The sequence below is a fragment of the Schistocerca piceifrons genome, chromosome 8 (assembly GCF_021461385.2).
Source record: "Schistocerca piceifrons isolate TAMUIC-IGC-003096 chromosome 8, iqSchPice1.1, whole genome shotgun sequence".
Lineage (NCBI taxonomy): Eukaryota > Metazoa > Arthropoda > Insecta > Orthoptera > Acrididae > Schistocerca > Schistocerca piceifrons.
In genome coordinates, this window is record NC_060145.1 from 433,495,360 (window position 1) to 433,517,762 (window position 22,403).

A 22,403-nucleotide genomic window follows, 5' to 3' on the forward strand; every position below is an offset into this window, starting at 1 on the left:
ATCTTTAGCAGTTAAGCCCCATAAGATTTCACACACATTTGAATTTTTTGTTGTTGTTTTTTTATTTTTTTATTTCATTTTTTTTTAGCCACGCGCGAGCGAAACAGCGTGCACTAAGCTAGTTATCGATATCACGGTTGTTATTCCGTGTTCAGACGTATGAAATAGTGTAGACTGAAAGTCGCTACAAGTTGTGAGAAACGAGTGCGACCCTCCATCACAGCCTTCTTAAAGTTCGCAAGAACAGAAATTTAATATCTGGGCTGGAGGGCAGGCGGGAAGGCGGTGGAGGAGAAGCTTTAATTAGAGCCGCGGCAGCAGGAGCCGGGGCGGGGGACGGCCCATAATTCAATTACGGCGGACGGGATACACGGAGGCTCACCGTGTCCGCCTCCCAGCTGGGCGCAGAGCCCAGGTCAGAGGAGGCCAGGAGCCACAGTGCAGCGCCCGGGAAGCCGCGTCTCCCGGCTGTGTCACTGTCTCCTCCAGGTCCCACTGAAACTCCTTCGCAAATCGTTGCGACACGCGATGTGTATCGTCCGGATTCCGCATCTTGCCCGTGAACAGTAATTGTTCTCACACGAAACTACATCGGTAACTCTTGTTTACAAAACGGATAAAAGAAATAAACATCCCTTTCACCTGTCATTGATTACATTTTTCCTCTTTCCGCAGTGGCCACCTGCGAGCCAAGCCTGATACTACAAACAATGACCGCGCTCATTGGAATTCGACCCCGAGGCGAAGGAAGTACACTACTGGCCATTAAAATTGCTACACCACGAAGATGACGTGCTACAGACGCTAAATTTAACCGACAAGAAGAAGATGCTGTGATATGCAAATCATTAGCTTTTCAGAGCATTCACACAAGGTTGGCGCCGGTGGCGACACCTACAACTTGCTGACATGAGGAAAGTTTCCAACCGATTTCTCATACACAAACAGCAATTGACCGGCGTTGCCTGGTGAAACGTTGTTGTGATGCCTCGTGTAAAGAGGAGACATGAGTATCATCACGTTTCCGACTTTGATAAAGGTCGGATTGTAGCCTATCGCGAATGCGGTTTATCGGTTTCGCCACATTGCTGCTCGCGTTGGTCGAGATCCAATGACTGTTGGCAGAATCGACGGGTTCAGGAGGGTAATAGGAACCGCCGTGCTGGATCCCAACGGCATCGTATCACTAGCAGTGGAGATGATAGGCATCTTATCCGCATGGCTGTAATGCATCGTGCAGTCACGTCTCGATCCCTGAGTCAACAGATGGGGACGTTTGCAAGACAACAACCACCTGCACGAACAGTCCGACGACGTTTGCAGCAGCATGGACTATCAGCTCGGAGACCATGGCTGCGGTTACCCTTGACGCTGCATCACATACAGGAGCGCCTGCGATGGTTTACTCAACGACGAACCAGGGTGCACGAATGGCAAAACTTCATTTTTTCGGATGAATCCAGGTATTGTTTACAGCATCATGATGGTCGTATCCGTGTTTCGCGACATTACGGTGAACGCACTTTGGAAGCGTGTATTCGTCATCGCCATACTGGCGTATCACCCGGCGTGATAGTATGGGGGGCCATTGGTTACACGTGTCGCTCACCTCTTGTTCGCATTGACGGCACTTTGAACAGTGGACGTTACATTTCAGATGTGTTATGACCCGTGGCTCTACCCTTCATTCGATCCCTGCGAAACCGTACATTTCAGCAGGATAATGCACGACCACATAATGCAGGCCCTGTACGCGCCTTTCTGGATACAGAAAATGTTCGACTGCTGCCCTGGCCAGCGCATTCTCCAAATCTCTCACCAATTGAATACGTCTGGTCAATGGTGGCCGAGAATCTGGCTCGTCCCAATACGCCAGTCACTAATCTTGATGAACTGTGGCATCGTGTTGAAGCTGCATGGGCAGCTGTACCTGTACACTCCATCCAAGCTCCGTTTGACTCAATGCCCAGGCGTACCAAGGCCGATATTACGGCCGGAGCTGGTTGTTCTGGGTACTGATTTCTCAGGATCTATGAACCCAAACTGCGTGAAAATCTAATCACATGTCAGTTCTAGTATAATATATTTGTCCAATGAATACCCGTTTGTCATCTGCATTTCTTCTTGGTGAAGCAATTTTAATGGCCTGTAGTGTATTTCGGTTGTCGAACCAGGGCTTGTAATAGAGCTATGTAAAGAGGGTTTTGTGTTGTAACGTTACAGCAGAGTAAGTTATCACATGGATTTCACTGCATATACTGAGGTGAAAAAAGTCTTGAATATCGTGTCGGACCTCATTTTGCCCGGCGCAGTGCAGCAGGTCCATGTAGCAGGCACTCGACAAGTCGTTGGAAGCCCACAGCAGAAATGCTGAGCCATGCTGACTTTATAACCGCCCATAATTGCGAAAGTCTTGCCCGTGCAAGATTTTGTGCACGAACTGACCACTCCTTTGTGTCCCATAAATCTTCGATGGGATTGGTGTCGGACGAAATGGGTGGCTAAATCATTTGCTCCAATTGTCGAGAATGTTCTTCACACCAATCAGCAACAATTGAGTCCCGTGGACATGGTGTACTGTCATCCATAAAAATTCCATTGTTGTTTCGAACACGAAGTCCATGAATAGCTGCAAATGGTCTCCAAGTAGCCGAACGTAATCGGTTCAGTCACATCAGAGCACTCAGTACGTTCCACGTAAACACAGTTCGCACCATTATGGGACCATCACCAGCTTGCACGCTACTTCCTGCGGTCTGCGTCACACTCGAACCCTACCATCAGCTGTTACCAACTGAAATCGAGACTCGTCTGACCAGCCACGGTTTTGCAGTCGTCTGGGATCCAACCGATATTGTCACTAGCCTAGGAGAGGCGCTCCAGTCGAAGTAGTGCGGCTAGCAAAAGTACTCCTGCCGGTCGTCTGCTGTCATAGCCCATTAACGCTGAATTTCGCCGCACTCTCCTAACGGATACGTTCGTCGTACGTCCCACATTGTTTTCTGCTGTTAGCACTGACACCTCTACTCGAACGCCACTGCACTCGGTCGTTAAGTGAAGGCCGTCGGCTACTGCGTTGTCGGTGGTGAAAGGAAATGCCTTTCATTTGGTATTCTCGGCACACTCTTGACACTGGATTAATAAAACCAACAAACTGCGGGGACAGATTCCTGACTGGAAATGAAGGGAAAAGGGTACTGTGAACATGTGTCCGGAAATGGACGGTATGTGTGAAACGACAAGTCGTCACGCATCAAGTGACAACAGAGATCAAAGTGGCTTCCATGGGATGCAATGCACGCGTACACACGTTGCATCATTGATTGCCGTAATCTTTTGCACGACTCGGCCTCTCCCCGAATAGCGTCACAGGCGTCGTGGACACAGTATTGAAGGGTTCGCACATCGGGAACAGGTTCACCATACACAACGCTTTCAGATGCCCTCAGAGGTAAAATCCGGGGGGCTTAAGTGCGGTGATATAACAGGCCATACTATAGGGCCTCCCTGTCCTATTCAACAACTGGGGAAGATGTTGTTGACGCGTCGTGTAACTGTAAGACGGAAGTAGGGTGGTGTTCCGTCATGCAGAAACCACACAACCTGCCGTGTCGCCAAAAGCACATTCTCAAGCAGCCCAGGCAGAGCATTCCGCAGCAAGTTTAGGCGCATCCCTCCCTCTAGGTGTTGTGGAATAATAACCGGTCCAAGTATGCGATCGCCAGAAACCCTGCCCATTCATTGATGCCGAAGCGATCCTGATGAAACGCCTCAACCATTCGCTGGGAATTGTCTGTAACCCACAGATAATGATTATGCAGATTTGATTCTTGAGTTTCTCCCGGCGTATTTGATAATCAAAATATCCACGGGTATGCTGCCGGTCTATAGTGTCCAACGGGCACAATATTTCGGCGATCAAACATGTCGCCATCATCAGGTGAACTGACGGACTGAGCTCCTGTGAACGTGCCGGCACGGAGATCCGTACGCTATGGCTGCTCAGCGGGAACTGGGTTCGGTCGCGGCGGCGGAGGGTATTTAAATCGGCCGCCGCCGCGACCGAACCCAGTTCCCGCTGAGCAGCCATAGCGTACGGATCTCCGTGCCGGCACGTTCACAGGAGCTCAGTCCGTCAGTTCACCTGATGATGGCGACATGTTTGATCGCCGAAATATTGTGCCCGTTGGACACTACAGACCGGCAGCATACCCGTGGATATTTTGATTATTATGCAGATTGGTGATGTCAGTTCCGGTGAAGGTTGCTTCGTCGGTAAAGAGGATTGACGACAGAAATCCCATAGTTATGATAGTCTGGTGCAAAAACCATCGACAAAATCCTTCCCGTAGAGGGAAGTGCGCTGCTGATAATCCTTACTCTCGTTGCAGGTGACAGGGATAGTAGCGGTTGTCATGCAGGATACACATAATCGTGCTTTGGCTTACACCATGTTAACTGGCCATTTGCCTGGAGCTTGTACTAGGGTTCGTCTCAGCATCTTTTAGAGCCTCGTCCTCCAGATCTGGCGCACGCGCAGTCCGACGCCTCCCCGCGCGTTCGTCTGTCTGGAAGGACCCATGATCACACAAACCACCAAAAAGGGCTTGAAATGTTGTGTGATGTGGTTGGTGTCTGTGAAAGTACTTGTTTTGGTGTAGCCGTTCTGTCTCCCAATCGTTTCCATCTGCTTCACCCTACACAAGCACCATATCGGCTCGTTCCCGACATGAATATCGAACCATTCTAACCTGTATACGAAAGAGTCAGTGAATAAGTCTAATTAAAATCATTCACATAGTACTCTCTCTGTCTCTCTCTCTCTCTGTCCTAATCATACAGTAAAAATGTTACAATGTTACACCAACTGACCAACCGACAAAATTTGATTACCGTTGTGCAAGGCTTTTCACTTTACCTACTGCGCTTCTCTCTGTAAATAAAGTTATAACCGCTCTCACGTAAGAGCAATTTGGCTCCGATTCACAACAGCTTACTTACGTCACCAGCATAACTCTCTTGTTTTGATTTGCGTTTAAAACAAAAGGCTGTAATTCAAGATTTACAAGAAAACATACCGTCTGAAATATAATTATTTATATTGTATCAACATTACATTTAATTGCCACACTTCCATTATTTACATTACGAATCATCATTCGTGACAGTGACTCGATTGGACCGATGAAAAACATTGGACTATGTAAAAATTGGAATTGTACGGGTGCTGTTGAGCGCCCCACAAACCAAACGTCATCATCATTAACCATCAATAAACCCAAGTCAGTCACACGATATCCATCAGAATCAATACGAAAATAAAATTTATTTGGCCCTACTATCTCATAAATTCACTAGGACAAGAACGAACAAATTCACCTCATAAGAGACCAAAGAGACTCACACTACACCAATACTAACACTGTGCACACATCATCTCATTTCTGTGATCATCTACTACGCAGTAGAGCTTCTGTTGCCAATATGGCTTGTGGATCGGCAGTTGCCATCTCACCATTGTAGCCTACGTTTCACTGGTTTCCGAGCACATCTGTCATCTCGGTTCTCTGGCCTGTGCGTGTTGCTGCTTAGACGATTCCGGCTCTGTTCATCGCAACTGATTTGAGCTCACTTTGCAGCCTTAGCGTTCACCTTGTAGTGTTCATCGACATAGCGTCGGCTTGGTGTTCCACACGGTGAGTGATTTGAGAAGTCACCTGTCTACATCGTGTCTGGCTGCGACACAGAACTTCCCTTGTGATTAAGAAAGAGCTTGTGGCCTTATTCTTGTGTTGTTAGTTTGCCAGTAACCGTCATAGGCGGGGTTGTTACACAAATCATTCGAGCAGTCTGCACTAAAAGTTGCCTTCCACTCGTCCGTATGTCTCTTTTCCTAGTAATGAACACACAGGCTTCTATAATACAACCAGTCACAGGCAACTAAGATTTAACTTAACAATGGAGTCATATCCATGGAAACGACTGAAACACACACCGACGTTGAAGAAACTGAACGCGACTATATTCTCGAATGATCTGCAACAGATAGCGATAAGGCTCATTAGCAAGTACCCGCGAAAGAGAAACACGTGTATTGGTTCACCGGAGGAGGTAAGTATCGTATATGTGTCAGTTTTGTTCTATAGGAAACTCTATTTGTCCATTCTTAATGTGAATTTCGTGGACGAGACAACAACGTTGCACAAAGACGAACTTGTCGATCAAAAATAACGCCAGTATTAAATTCATGATATTTTTAGCACTTTTTCCTGAATGCAAATTAGATTAGGATAAGCAGTAATATACTGCAGGACCGGTTTTTAGCTATTCTCGTCGATACAGCCGCACCATTTCGAAGTTAAATTAAAGTCGACGAATTTTTCTTGAGGTGTAGTTGTTGGTAACGGTGCGAACAGACAGCTAATCATGAGTCAGATGGAGATAGTCAAAGACATTAATGTTCTTCATTTCTTTCGTTTCGTAAATGAAGTTATATTTACTTAGCTAACATTTTACTTGTGTCACGTTGACAGAGATGTTGATAATCAGTGAGGATGTCGTCTCTCAAATAAAATTAGCTGATATTTTGTTTGTCTCTTAGGAATTTATATCTTATATTGTGTGTAATTATCACTGTTCAATTACGTTTCATACTAGCGAAAACTTTTTAGATTGTCATATAATCAGTGAGTATTCGCTCAACGTAATTTCTTTTTTTGGGTAATTTATTAGAGTTTTGTTTCATTTATTTCTACGCGGAAGGGTTGATAATTACGTATGCTGACTTGGTTATTGTGGGTTTTAGGGCTTGTTAGATATTTTTCGTATTTTTTGGTGTAGTCTTTATTTGTGGGCATATTTTTAGGAGTTTTCGTGACTGTCCGCTACTCATATGGATTCAATTTAATTTGCAGGGTGATATAGAGGAGTGGTGTTTCAAACGTGTACTGCTTGGAACAAAAAGAATTTGTAGTAAATGTTCTGCGGAAATGATACTTGTTTCGAGATGGACTCCAATGGTGCTCCAAGAAAGAGGGATGCCACTTATTATGTAGTTTGACCACAGGAAAAAGCGCAGGGTAACCGCGTGGTTTAAGGCGTCCTGTCACGGTTCGCACGGCTCCTCCCGTCGGAGGTTCGAGTCCTCCCTCGGGCATGGGTGTGTATGTTGTCCTTAGTGTAAGTTAGTTTAAGTTAGATTAAGTAGTGTGCAAGCTTCGGGACCGATGACCTCAGCGGTTTGGTCCCATAAGATCTTACTACAAATTTCCAATTTCCACATGACAGAGGAGTTGGTTTGCTGGCAGTAGACTCTACATTGGAGACATTTTCAAAATGACATATCTGTTGGACAACAAAATGTTCTGATATTTTCATGTCATCAGAACTATGTTTGTCGAAACACATCGTCGCTGGCTGGATGAGCTTCAGCCAGGAAGTTTGTGTATTGGACTGAGTTCGAAGTGATGATCTCGTGGGAGGCGTAAGGAAACTAACTGAAATCAGTGATCTACATTTGGCAAATGCAAGTTTCCTACAGAGAAGTGTGTTGTTGACAGGTGCGTCTTTAGTGACGTAGAGAGGGGGAGTAATAAGTGTTCGCCGGCGGCGGTGGCCGTGCAGTTCTAGGCGCTGCAGTCCGGAACCGCGGGACAGCCAGAGCGAGAGCACCAGCAGCAGCGAGTACTGTTTGTATAAAGCGTTTATTTTGCATTTTGTTTACGGCCTTCCACTAAGGAAGGGATTCTATTTGTGTTTATCTGCTCTGCATAGTAACTAACAGTTCTTGATAAAACTTTACGTAGTTTTCGTGTTAGATTTCTTAGTGTTTTCTTGATCGTTTAGAACAGAAAGCGCCCTAAAACCGTCTTTTGTTTGTTTCGCGGCCGTTAGCCACTAGTCACTTGAATCAGCAGTTGTCTTGTGACAGGCAGAGCGAGAGCACCAGCAGCAGCGAGTACTGTTTGTATAAAGCGTTTATTTTGCATTTTGTTTACGACCTTCCACTAAGGAAGGGATTCTATTTGTGTTTATCTGCTCTGCATAGTAACTAACAGTTCTTGATAAAACTTTACGTAGTTTTCGTGTTAGATTTCTTAGTGTTTTCTTGATCGTTTAGAACAGAAAGCGCCCTAAAACCGTCTTTTGTTTGTTTCGCGGCCGTTAGCCACTAGTCACTTGAATCAGCAGTTGTCTTGTGACAGCCAGAGCGAGAGCACCAGCAGCAGCGAGTACTGTTTGTATAAAGCGTTTTTGTACTTATTTGCTGCGCTTAGCTTTTAAATAGTTTTTCTGGGAAAACCTAGCGTAGTTTTCGCGTCTCGTATTTCAGTGAGTGTTTCTTGATTATCAGAGTAGCTCATCAGAAGATTATCTTGGGAATTTGTCACCGTATAGAGTAGGGTAAACATAGTCATGTGTAGGGACTGTGGTTGTTGTGAGCGGACGCAAGGAGAATTGGCCACTCTTCGGGGGCAGGTGGAGGCTTTGTCTGTTAGGCTCATCGAGCTCGAGGCGCAGGCGTCGGCTCGTAGTGGCGCTGGGGCAACTGTGGTGAGACCTATGCCTACTTCGGTGGCCTTGGAATCACATGGAACCCCTGATGTCGCTGCGTCTTCCGGCAGTGAGCATCTTACCGGTCAGCCATCACTCCACGGTGAATGGCGGACAGTGGTGGGCTCGCGCGTGCCTGGCCGAAAGGCGAAGGTGGGATCTGGCCGCGTGGAAGCTGCCTTACCCCTTTCCAACAGGTACGGGGTGCTTCCTAGTGGTGATGACATCGTTTCCGAGCCACCACAGGATGCCTCGCCTGTTGGGCCAGTGGCCGATTCTCCGGCAAGGTCCCGACAGTCACAGAGGGCGGGCCTATTAGTTATAGGGAGCTCCAACGTTAGGCGGGTTATGGAGCCCCTCAGGAAAATAGCGGGTAGGTCGGGGAAGAATGCCAGTGTGCACTCGGTGTGCTTGCCGGGGGGTCTCGTCCGTAATGTGGAGGAGGCCCTTCCGGCAGCTATTGAACGCACTGGGTGTGACCGGCTGCAGATAGTAGCACATGTCGGAACGAATGACGCCTGCCGCTTGGGTTCTGAGGCCATCCTTGGTTCCTTCCGGCGGCTGGCTGATTTGGTGAAGACAACCAGCATCGCACGCGGAGTGCAAGCTGAGCTTAATATCTGCAGCATAGTGCCCAGAGTCGATCGCTGTCCTCTGGTTTGGAGCCGTGTGGAGGGTGTAAACCAGAGGCTCAGACGACTCTGCGACTATAATGGTTGCAAATTCATCGACCTCCGTTATTGGGTGGAGAACTGTAGGGCCCCCCTAGACAGGTCAGGCGTGCACTACACACCGGAAGCAGCTACTAGGGTAGCAGAGTACGTGTGGCGTGCACACTGGGGTTTTTTAGGTTAGAGGGACCCCCCCTTGGGCGAAACGATGAAATACCTGACGGCGTTCCAGAGAGGACATTATCATCGTTGATAAAGAACGTCCGTCCTCAGAGACCAAAAACAGGAAAAGTTAACGTAATATTGGCAAACTGCAGGAGTATCCAGGGCAAGGTTCCTGAATTAGTATCTCTTATTGAAGGAAATAGTGCGCATATAGTATTAGGAACGGAAAGTTGGTTAAAACCGGAAGTGAACAGTAACGAAATCCTAGACACAGAGTGGAATATATACCGCAAGGATAGGATAAACGCCGGCCGAAGTGGCCGTGCGGTTAAAGGCGCTGCAGTCTGGAACCGCAAGACCGCTACGGACGCAGGTTCGAATCCTGCCTCGGGCATGGATGTTTGTGATGTCCTTAGGTTAGTTAGGTTTAACTAGTTCTAAGTTCTAGGGGACTAATGACCTCAGCAGTTGAGTCCCATAGTTCTCAGAGCCATTTGAACCATTTGATAGGATAAACGCCAATGGTGGAGGAGTATTTATAGCAGTAAAGAATTCAATAATATCCAGTGAAGTTATTAGCGAATGCGAATGTGAAATAATCTGGGTTAAGTTAAGTATCAAAGGTGGGTCAGATATGATAGTCGGATGCTTCTATAGACCACCTGCATCAGCAACCGTAGTAGTTGAGCGCCTCAGAGAGAACCTGCAGAACGTCGTGAAGAAGTTTCGTGATCATACTATTGTAATAGGGGGAGACTTCAATCTACCAGGTATAGAATGGGATAGTCACACAATCAGAACTGGAGCCAGGGACGGAGACTCTTGTGACATTATCCTGACTGCCTTGTCCGAGAATTACTTCGAGCAGATAGTTAGAGAACCAACTCGTGAAGCTAACGTTTTAGACCTCATAGCAACAAATAAACCGGAACTTTTCGACTCCGTGAATGTAGAAGAGGGTATCAGTGATCATAAGTCAGTGGTTGCATCAATGACTACAAGTGTAATAAGAAATGCCAAGAAAGGAAGGAAAATATATTTGCTTAACAAGAGTGATAGGGCACAAATCGCAGAATATCTGAGTGACCACCATCAAACGTTCATTTCTGAGGAAGAGGATGTGGAACAAAAATGGAAAAAATTCAGAAACATCGTCCAGTACGCCTTAGATAAGTTCGTACCGACTAAGGTCCAAAGCGAGGGGAAAGATCCACCGTGGTATAACAATCATGTACGAAAGGTACTACGGAAACAAAGAAAGCTTCATCATAGGTTTAAGAGTAGTCGAATCATAGCTGATAAGGAAAAGCTGAACGAAGCGAAAAAGAGCGTAAAGAGAGCAATGAGAGAAGCATTCAACGAATTCGAACATAAAACATTGGCAAACAATCTAAACAAGAACCCTAAAAAGTTTTGGTCATATGTAAAATCGGTAAGCGGATCTAAATCCCCTATTCAGTCACTCGTTGACCACGATGGCACCGAAACAGAGGACGACCGAAGAAAGGCAGAAATACTGAATTCAGTGTTCCGAAACTGTTTCACTGCGGAAAATCGTAACACGGTCCCTGATTTCAGCCGTCGCACGGACGCCAAAATGGAAAATATTGAAATAAACGATATCGGAATTGAAAAACAACTGCTATCACTTAGTAGCGGAAAAGCATCCGGACCAGACGAGATACCCTTAAGATTCTACAGTGATTATGCTAAAGAACTTGCCCCCTTTCTATCAGCAATTTATCGTAGATCGCTGGAAGAACGTAAAGTACCTAGCGACTGGAAGAAAGCGCAGGTCGTTCCCATTTTCAAGAAGGGTCATAAATCAGATGCGAATAATTATAGGCCTATTTCGCTTACGTCAATCTGTTGTAGAATAATGGAACATGTTTTGTGTTCTCGTATTATGACGTTCTTAGATAATACAAATCTCCTTCATCATAACCAACATGGATTCCGCAAACAGAGATCATGTGAAACTCAGCTCGCCCTATTTGCCCAAGAAATTCACAGTGCCGTAGACACTGGCGAGCAGATTGATGCCGTATTCCTGGACTTCAGGAAGGCATTTGATACGGTTCCGCACTTACGTTTAGTGAAAAAAATACGAGCTTACGGAATATCGGACCAGGTTTGTGATTGGATTCAGGATTTCCTAGAAGAAAGAACACAACATGTCATTCTTAACGGTTCAAAATCTGCAGATGTAGAGGTAATTTCGGGAGTACCGCAGGGAAGCGTGATAGGACCTTTATTGTTTACAATATACATAAATGACTTAGTTGACAACATCGGTAGCTCCGTGAGGCTATTTGCAGATGACACGGTTGTCTACAAGAAAGTAGCAACATCAGAAGACTCGTACGTACTCCAGGAGGACCTGCAGAGGATTAATGCATGGTGCGACAGCTGGCAGCTTTCCCTAAACGTAGATAAATGTAATATAATGCGCATACATAGGGGCAGAAATCCATTCCAGTACGATTATGCCATAGGTGGTAAATCATTGGAAGCGGTAACGACCGTAAAATACTTAGGAGTTACTATCCGGAGCGATCTGAAGTGGAATGATCACATTAAAACAAATAGTGGGAAAAGCAGGCGCCAGGTTGAGATTCATAGGAAGAATTCTAAGAAAATGTGACTCATCGACGAAAGAAGTAGCTTACAAAACGCTTGTTCGTCCGATTCTTGAGTATTGCTCATCAGTATGGGACCCTTACCAGGTTGGATTAATAGAAGAGATAGACATGATCCAGCGAAAAGCAGCGCGATTCGTCATGGGGACATTTAGTCAGCGCGAGAGCGTTACGGAGATGCTGAACAAGCTCCAGTGGCGGACACTTCAAGAAAGGCGTTACGCAATACGGAGAGGTTAATTATCGAAATTACAAGAGAGCACATTCCAGGAAGAGATGGGCAACATATTACTACCGCCCACATATATCTCGCGTAATGATCACAACGAAAAGATCCGAGAAATTAGAGCAAATACGGAGACTTACAAGCAGTCGTTCTTCCCACGCACAATACGTGAATGGAACAGGGAAGGGGGGATCAGATAGTGGTACAATAAGTACCCTCCGCCACACACCGTAAGGTGGCTCGCGGAGTATAGATGTAGATGTAGACAGCTACGGTCGCAGGTTCGAATCCTGCCTCGAGCATGGATGTGTGTGATGTCCTTAGGTCAGTTAAGTTTAAGTAGTTCTAAGTTCTAGGTGACTGATGACCTAAGATGTTAAGTCCCATAGTGCTCAGAGCCATTTGAACCATAGTAATAAGTGTTCTTCTGAAGCTGCACGCAGGCTGTACATTTCAGAGTTATGTAAAGAAACGTTCTCACTGGAAGTACTGTCATATCAGGTTGCTTCATTCGTACAACTGCCTCAGAGATGCGGGTTTTGTTTATTTACCTTTAAATCATAGTTTACGTTTCAAAGAGCCAAAAGGAATTGCCCACAGCAACGGCTTGTTGGGAGCTTGGTCTGTCATAAAACGATCATTTCGGTATCCCGACAAATGCGAGGACACTTTTGATTCCTATTTAGTTGAACATACGTGGAGAAGGAGATGGTGCCATGAGAAAGACTCGATTCTGCGTTTTATCGACTCTGTTGAAAAGGATTTATAATACCCTATCATGTTTTGTATTTTATTCTGTTATTTTCATTTTCGTTTCACGTTATTGCTACTTCACTTAGAAGACAGACACGTTTCTCATTTCATTTCAAGAACTGATAAAGAATTATCAATAGTAATAAATTTCTATTCTTCATTCCATTTTTTCCTCATTTTTTTTTTACTTGATTTATAGAACCATTACGTTATGTCACATCTTTACACTCTTGCTTCGAAAAAAATTGGTCTTTTCTACGAATATGTCACACTTTTGGAGTATGTGATTACGCAGGATCCTAACAGAACCGGGTTAAATTGTTGCGAGTTAAGCGAACAGCAATTATATTTACATCAAAGTGCTATTACAGTGTCGAGTATTACTATAATGCGGAAAGTGCGGCCACAGCGCAGTTTAGTGTAGGAAACGAAATAAATGAAGAAGCACAATGTCGTAGGATATCTGCATCTGATTGATGACCAGCTGTCTTCGCTTCCCGTGAGTCAATCGTGCCACAGTATCTACATGTCACGCGAAAACCACCGACGCTCTAAGTGTGCTGTTATGTGAATTTGAATCATTCGGTTCAGTATAGCCTCAAATCTGACGTAAAGATGAAGTTGTGGCCATGTCATTTACTATAGTTATTTATTTAATATAAGACATTTGTACGCGCTAGCATCACATTTTCAACATATTTTTGGAATACATACTGATCAGAAGCTCGCTGCGATTGAAATAGTGAATACACAGGGCGCAAGGAGCTTATCATTCTGAATGCTTCATTATTACTAGCATTATGTGGTTAAATCCCATAATCGACAGGAGACAGCTGACATAGTGTTTAAAAGCCAATTATGTGTGGTAGACTCGCGAAAAACTGGTAAAATGAGAAAGGAAAATGTTACATTTTTGATGCGTCCCTCAGTCCTTCTCTCCCTACATTCCCAATGCAGTCGTAAAATGCTTAATCATCGCAGATGGCCGCGCGGTCTACGGCACCTTGCCACGGTTTGCGCGGCAATTAACGGTAAGAGAGCATGGTCTACCGTACGACTAGATCAAAAGGCATCCTGTCAACGAGTGCCGACTACGGCGCACAGTCTGTAACTTGAGCATACAATCGGTATAGTTAGTAAAGCTCATACATCTTCGGTTATTCCTAAGTTATTAATTTATTTATAAATATCGGCGTTTCCTGGGATTGTAAAGTTACTGAAAAATAGTATTCATGGCCCGTAGATAAAAATGGTTCAAATGGCTCTGAGCACCATGGGACTTAACTTCTGAGGTCATCGGTCCCCTAGAACTTAGAACTACTTAAACTTAACTAACCTAAGGACATCACACACATCCGTGCCCGAGGCAGGATTCGAACCTGCGACCGTAGCGGTCGCGCGGCTCTAGACTGTAGCGTCTAGAACCGCTCGGCCACTCCGGCCTGCTGACCCGTAGACTCCTGCTAATGTCTGAGTGGCAAATGGCGACTTTTGTTGGCAAATGTTTATTAATAACGATTACTTGATTCAAGTCAGAATAAATGTATACCCTGCGCATCTCTTTGCTGACGTCACGGCCGATTTCTGCATCGGCACGTCATCCCACTGACTCTGAAGACGCCAGATGGGGAACCGCCTCTGCTACCCAACGTGGGAGCCTACCTCTCGCTCCTTACTCCGTATCTACTGCAGCGCTGATGCATTCACGAATGTGAAATAGCAAACCTGTAGTTAAAGTAAAATGCGCTCTTGCGTGCAAATAAGGGATACCTTATAAACTTCACGTAGGAACTACTAGATAAAAATAAAAGCTGCACTGTACTCAACTAAAAATAAGTATCCCTTAGTCAGACGTATACTCTAAGTATGTGAAAGAAAAACTACGAATTGCTGAAAACAAATATTATGTATTTACGGCGACTACGCGTTGTCGTAGCAGGTAATTGTGTTTTGAAGGATATCATCCAGTATTACTAGTAATTATCCTGGCCAGGCGCATCATAAAATGATCTGGCGATTCAAAAATCAATACGAGAAAATGGCTGCCGTAGTATAGTTCATTCGTAATTTTTATTCATAGAGAAACAGCGGCTGTTTGTCGCCATCACGCGTTTTGTTCTTTGCCCATCGTTCTGCGACTCCACCTCTCCCATTTCTTGTTGTTATTCCATCATTTAACGAAATAATTGAAGTGTTGGCAGAAGAGCCAACACCGTGTTGCTAGAGGAGGCCGAAATGCACGCTTTTAAGCTCACGCCGACTGGCGTGAGGTCTGGAACAGGTCAGAGAAATAAGACTAGCAAAACAGGAGGTAACTGGTAGAATACTTAACTTTAATCCATAAGTGGTGTACATCGGTCTGACGGTACAGGCATCACAAGTTAAATATCTATTGATAATGGCGCCTTGCTAGGTCGTAGCAAATGACGTAGCTGAAGGCTATGCTAACTATCGTCTCGGCAAATGAGAGCGTATTTGTCAGTGAACCTTTCCTAGCAAAGTCGGCTGTACAACGGGCGAGTGCTAGGACGTCTCTCTAGACCTACCGTGTGGCGGCGCTCGGTCTGCAATCACTGACAGTGGCGACACGCGGGTCCGACGTATACTAACGGACCGCGGCCGATTTAAAGGCTACCACCTAGCAAGTGTGGTGTCTGACGGTGACACCACAATAATAATCGAAGCAGACGAAATGAATTAAAATTTGTGCTGCGGCTGAGACTCGAACCAGCGTCTTCTTGCGTGCTAGGCAGATATGCTAACCATTTTTTTTTTTTTTTTTTTTTTTTTTTTTTTTTTTTTTTTTTTTTTTTTGACCGAACACGCTGAGCTACCGTGCCGGCAATCATTACACCACCGCAGTACGAAGGTCAACATTGCTGCACGAAGAACCTAAGCTGAGTGCCCTCCCCAACACAAACTTCATTTCATTTTTCCCTTACATATTGTCACTACTGCCACCGCTCTCCAATATTGGCAAGCACCCCGGCATTGGACGTAATGGGACGTCCTTGTCCCGCCAGCAGCAGCACAAATTTTAATTCATTTCCTCTGCTTCAATCATTACCGTAGATAATGAAAAGAGACTTAAATGTCTCAAGGAAACATTTAGTTATAAGGTTTAGCGAAATGTCGCAAAGTATCACTCAAGTTCCACGTGTTAAATTAATACCTTGCTAGGGAAAAAAAGGCGAATGTAACCGGACCGTTAAAAAATGAAAAAGATAAAAATGGAACATTTCGGAGCGTCCAAAAAGAAACAATAAGAAAAAGAAGAGATTTCTCGCTCATTTATACACGGGCAATGACAACAGGCTGACGAAACGGCTCTTAAGGTACATCTCGGAAAAGAAGTTAACGGCACGCTGGCTCCGAAAAGTTGAAAAACATTAGAAATGTAGAACATAAAAGGAGAAGAAGCCGCAGAAAGAGATACCGTCAGAATCAAAGTGTTAAATTTTGGCAAGCAGTAAGGAAAAAGATTTGTGGCGCGATCTGAAGCGATAACAAGAAGACATGGTGGAGAGACAGGAGTAAGTAAGAAGGAACAAAAATTGCCCGTTGGTCACTGGTTAGACAAAAGGGAAGGTGAAAAATAATTAAGGTGCCAGCAGCCAGTAGTGGTGCGATGAACTTGTTGAAATTGCCCTAGTGATGATAAGGATGATACACAAGAGTAGCTGTGACGCAGAGATGTAGGCAGTGTCGGCAGGCTGTATCCGCACCATGGCCCAGAGGGTAGCCTAAGTGCGTGCGGACTGCAGTTGGTTACCGTCATGGCCATGGTTATGGTTATGGTTATGGTTATGCTTATGGTTACGGTGAGAAAGCCAGTTGCCGCGCCTTCCTCTCTCACGTAGCGTCACGTGACGTGGCGCTCTTTGTGCGACAAGAGCGTCGGCGAGGGAGGGGTGGTGGGGGAGAGGGGTGGGATGTGTCTAATGAAATTTCCCGGGGGAGCGGGTGACGCGAGGCGCACAGCATCCTCCGCCACGCACCGCACTCCATTAGCGGCACGGCGCCGCGCCGACAGGCGGCAAGCGGTAGCATAGCTTCTCAGCTCTCCTCTGCTCTCCGCCGGCTCAGCGCTCGCAGGCGGGTCCTCCACGTATCGCAAAGTATCTCGCAGTATCAACAGCACACCGTACACCATTTCTCACTCCATCGCCGAAACGATAAAGTCAAATACGTGCAACTAATATGCGACTGGGGTTCCATAATGATTTCCGCTTTGTTGTTTCCCCTCATACATGGTACACCGGTGGACTCAACACTGCAGCTGCAAGTACTTTGTCTAGCCGAAGGTGGCAGGAGAATCACTTGAACAGTAATCCCCGCACAGTATAGCCCATAACACGGAATGTGATCATGAAGGATACATTTTTCCCGAAAATTTTAGAGAGATTTTTAATGTGTTAACTGGGTGAGTGGCTCATTTTTTTTATTTTTTGGTCAGCCAGCCATACACTCCTGTGCCGCTGTTTTAGCTCCTCTTCGTTTTACTTCTGTTTCCATCCCAGGTGTAGCACCTTGCGCTGTATCTCTTTTGTTCTACAGCGTGCGAGATGCAGTAATTGTGTGGGCGAACGCGAGTGAAGCAGGAATGAATGAGTGAGTGACTGTGGTAGCATTTTTAGCTCTTTTAACGATATACGTATCTTTTAACATTTGTAAGGGCTCTTATAACCTCGCTGTTGAGCGCTCGTTCTCCCCAAAAACAACAATAACAAAATGGTTCAAATGGCTCTGAGCACTATGGGACTTAACATCTCAGGTCATCAGTCCCCTAGAACTTAGAACTACTTAAAACTAACTAACCTAAGGACATCACACACATCCATGCTCGAGGCAGGATTCGAACCTGCAGCCGTAGCGGTTCTCGGTTCCAGACTGAAGCGCCTAGAACCGCTCGGCCACAACGGCCGGCCAACAATAACACATAGACGACTGGTGTCTGTGGAAGAAGGGCGCAAACACTGCGGATAACCGCAAGTGATTGAAGGCAGTGTGTGAAAAGTGTGCTCCGTCACGAAAAAGTGCTATTGCAACACCACAACACTTGTCCCCATGCGAGTCAGAAAACCACCGCTACTACAGCCGAAATGACGTTCCAGGTACTTTCACATCCACTGTATTCTCGTGATCTGGCCTCTTCCGATGATTACCTATTCGAGGCTATGAAGAAATCTCGCGCGGACATCATTTGAGAGACTTCGAGGATTTGCTCTCAGTGTGACAGACTCCAGAAAAGGATTTTAGGAGAGCCTACACGTTACAGTGGCCACGTTACGAGAATAGGATGACTGTGGTAATGCCCGGAAGTCGATTTTTCAGCGATGGCAGCCGTCGCTGCCAGATCGCATGGGGACGGGCGGTGTCGTGTTGCAAAAGCAGCTTTCCGTGACGGTGGACTCTCTCCAGACATCGCCACCAGTGATGTGTGGATGTATGCGGTGTTTACTGCCTCCTTCCACAGAAACCACGTCGTCCAGCTTTGTCCTTTATGACCTCACTCCATGTTGTTCGCTCACATAATGACATCAGTTGGGAAACTGGGCTGTGATGTGCAGGATAACACTTATACTGATTGTCCTGCCACCTACGGCTAGACCAAAGTATTAACCACTTGCAGCTTGTAACGCCGGAAATGCATATCCTCCTATTTCCATCTATTGTACTATTATTTTTTTTCCTTGTTTTGTTACCTCAAGATATGACATTTCTGTCTCTTTATATATTGTAATTGTTTTACTGTTTGTATATATATATATATATTTATGCACTTATGTCGATGTATAATTGGTTTGTTGTGTAAAGAGTATTTGTATTTTTACGCTGGGTCTTGCCTAGGGAAAACTGCTATCGAACGATTACATCGATAGGTCGTGTGAAGAATCAAAGTTTGTAGGATCTTTGGTAGTGTTAACTCTGCCGCGTGGGGCGCGGGCAGAGAGAGTCTGGCGGGAGTAGCGAGTGGAGCAGGTGTTGTGTGACGCTCCCGCGAGTTGCCGCGCTTTCGGGGTTTGGCAGCATGTAATTGCGCTCGACTCGCGATGATAGTTTCTGACACGGTGTCGCGGACGGGAAGCATTAGCTGGCGCACATCAAGAGCCCGTCTCGCCTGGTGACCGTGTCGAGAAGAAGGCGCGCCAACATCCAGCTTCTGCAACAGCGACGGCCGACAATGAGTGACTGTCGCCACCTCCTCGATCGACGGCTTCAAACCTTCAATCAACCAACAAGGAAGACTAAAAGCACGTAAAGTTTCAGAACTGTATGGCAGACCTCAGCTTTTCAAATTGTTCCATTTGCCTCGCAAAATTACAGAACTTAGCATGAACCCTTGTTGCTCATTGTCCCAATTGCATTGCCAAGCAGGGTCCCTTCCTTTTCCGAAATGAACCCGAGTGTCGTTGAAATTCAAACGCCAGCATTAAAATAATATGATTAGATTTCACTGCTTTAATTTCAAAGTTCAGTAGCTGGCTACAATATTTAGGTTACACGAGCACAAATTTAGTGTGCGAGTTTTGTTAGCATATTTTAGCTTACCTGTGACTGCAGCTCAGCTTGGTACGTACTAAATTTTACTATTGTTAATAGTTCAGAATCATTTAATTCAAGTTCAAAGTAAAATCTCTTGTTTCTAAATTGCGTAGAGTCAAGTTGCTTTTGAAATGATTGTTGAGGTAGTCCAAGACTAACCGTATTTTACTGGATTTCGATGTACTTCAGAAAGAAAGCTCACTATTAACTTCAGTCACTAAATTAACTTTCGATTTTCCTTTGTTATTAATTCTTTTGCTAAATTAAGTCAGAGTGTAGCGAAATTTATTACTTCTGACAGACTTTCAGTTTTCACACTACACGTGTCAACCTTCAGTTGCCACGCTTCTAGTGTTAATTATATGTGTAATAACCTTTCTTTTTCAGCTACTATAGTAATTGTCCTTAGGACTGGCGACCGTGATTTCCCCCAAATCTCAAATATCTAATTACCGCTAGTTAATTGTTAACGTAACGGCCGCACATTTACTTTCTTTATTAACTTTACCCCTTTTCAAAATTAATTTCCACCAGTTTCATTTGCATTTTTCCTTTCATTTAGATGTAACTCTTTCCTCCCTCTTTACCGACAGGTTAACTTCGGTGACGATTGCTTTTCCAAAACTCCCATTAGGTACACGCGGTTTCATTTTTCACTGTCATTAAGGTCGGTAAGTGAGGGGGAGGTTACACGTGGCGACCTGGTGACAGGACAATCTTCGGTTTTGAGGTTGTTCTGGACACGAATTTGGCATTGTGCAAATCTCGTAACAAAGTACTGGTTACGTACAGGCCGTTACGTCAGCGAGAATAAGTAGTGGGAGTAATCCTAATTACATTTGAGATTTGTCATTTATATTGAAAATTATTAAAATGAGTGAATGCAACAATTACCAAAATTTGGTAGACTTGGATACGGAACAATCGGTCGAACAGTGGGAAACGCGCACGGCGGTTCCCATTGTTCAGGGGCAGGCGGCTAGCATGAAAGACGCGACCGCCGAAACGCAACAAAGAGCAGAAATGGAATTCCAAACTTTAGAAAATGTTTCGGAATCGGAAGCGAAAATCAAATCTGTACCCCTTGATGATGAATACGGGGGAACATATATAGAGGAACCAGCTACGGAAGTAAAACCGGTAGTCTCCGGGAATTTAACTGATTTATTGAATGTTTTGATTAATGAAATCAAGAGTCAATCGGCAGAAATTATAGCTCTGTCTGCCAAGCAAGAAGCTCAGTCTGAAAAGATTGAACGAAAGCTAGACAATCAGAACAAAGCTATTAATGTTGTTAACAACAATGTTGAAGTTGTTAATACAAAAGTTGATAAAATCAAAGAAGATATTGTTGTAATTAATACCGAAATCGGTAATCTTAAACAGGAAATGATAGGCGTTCAGGCGGAAATTGCGAGCATAAATACTCGTTTTGATTCCGAAATTAGCAGAATCGAGAAAAGTGTAGGAGAAGCAGTTGCTCCGATCATCGAGAATAAGGTGACGGAACAAATTCAATTAGTGAAAAAAGAGGATCAACAGAAGGTGGAAACTTTAAAGGCTTTAGTGTCCGAAGTAGACACTAAAGTGAGGGAGCAGGCTAATACCTGCGAAGAGAAAAAGAGGGAAGTGGAAACGCTTGCGACAACCAGTTGCCAAGTAATTACGAGAGTGTCGGAATTAGAAAAGAAACTTGACGAAAAACAGAGCTATGTGCCAATCTGTGCACATAGTTCGGAATTGTTGACGAAAGAGGAGCGGTTCGACCCCTTGAAAAAAGGCGGTATACACGCGACGGATTTCATTAAAAATTGTGAAAGAGTTTTACCCAGATCATGGACTAATGAGAGAAAAATTAATGCGGTTATTGATGTGCTGGCTGGTGATGCCAAGCGTTGGGGCTTAAACCTCGACATTACGAACCTGACTTTTGACGGGTTTAAAAATTTGTTTCTGGCTGAATACTGGTCAGAGCAAAAACAGCAAAGTGTCTGGCGCGAATTTGTCGTATCGAGGCCTTTCGATGCGAATTCGCGCGGTTCGATGAGGGAGTTTTGTGAGGGCTGGATCCGCAAGTTGGAATATTTGCGTGATCGCCGCACGGAATCCGAAATAGTCTGGGAACTCTACAAGAAGCTTCCAGATGATGCAAAACGCTACGTAGGAAGCAAATATAGGACAGTCAATGATTTCCTGGAAAGAGTTGAGGACGAGGACAATTGGCGCAATAATCGCGACAGTGGTAGAGGCCGTGGTAACAACAACGGGTACCACCCCAACCATAACAACGATAACCAAGGGAATAATGCATACCGCAGCAATAACAATAATGGTTCGGACCGTAATAACAATCGGTACAATGCAGATAATAACAGGAATGACAGAAACCAGTATCATACTAACGTGATACGGGCTTCACAGAATAGTAATAACGCCAGAGGGTGTGATCAGCCGCCTCAGCAGCATCCGGGGAGCGTATCTGCTGGGACGAGACAGGGAAACCATTAGCCGCGCCGGTGAGGGGCCGAGCGGGCGTGGAGAAATTTTGGCGGCCCAATAACAGGAGAAAACCCAGGTATCGTCATTATGAAAATTCCGTGTGGAATAATCATCGGCGGGAGAGTGTGCCAGTGTTAAGAGAAAAGAGTGCGCCCACAAGTAGTAGATCAGCTGTATACACGGCAGTAGAAAATACATTCGCTGTCAGTGAGAACAATTTAAGTAGTGTTCCGGAAATCGATCATAAAGTGGCAGCTGTAATACCCACAGCGGAACTGGAGATTGAGTTTAAGAATGATTCGCAATTGTTTAGAGAAGATCAGATGTCGGATAAAACGTCCGTCATTGAGC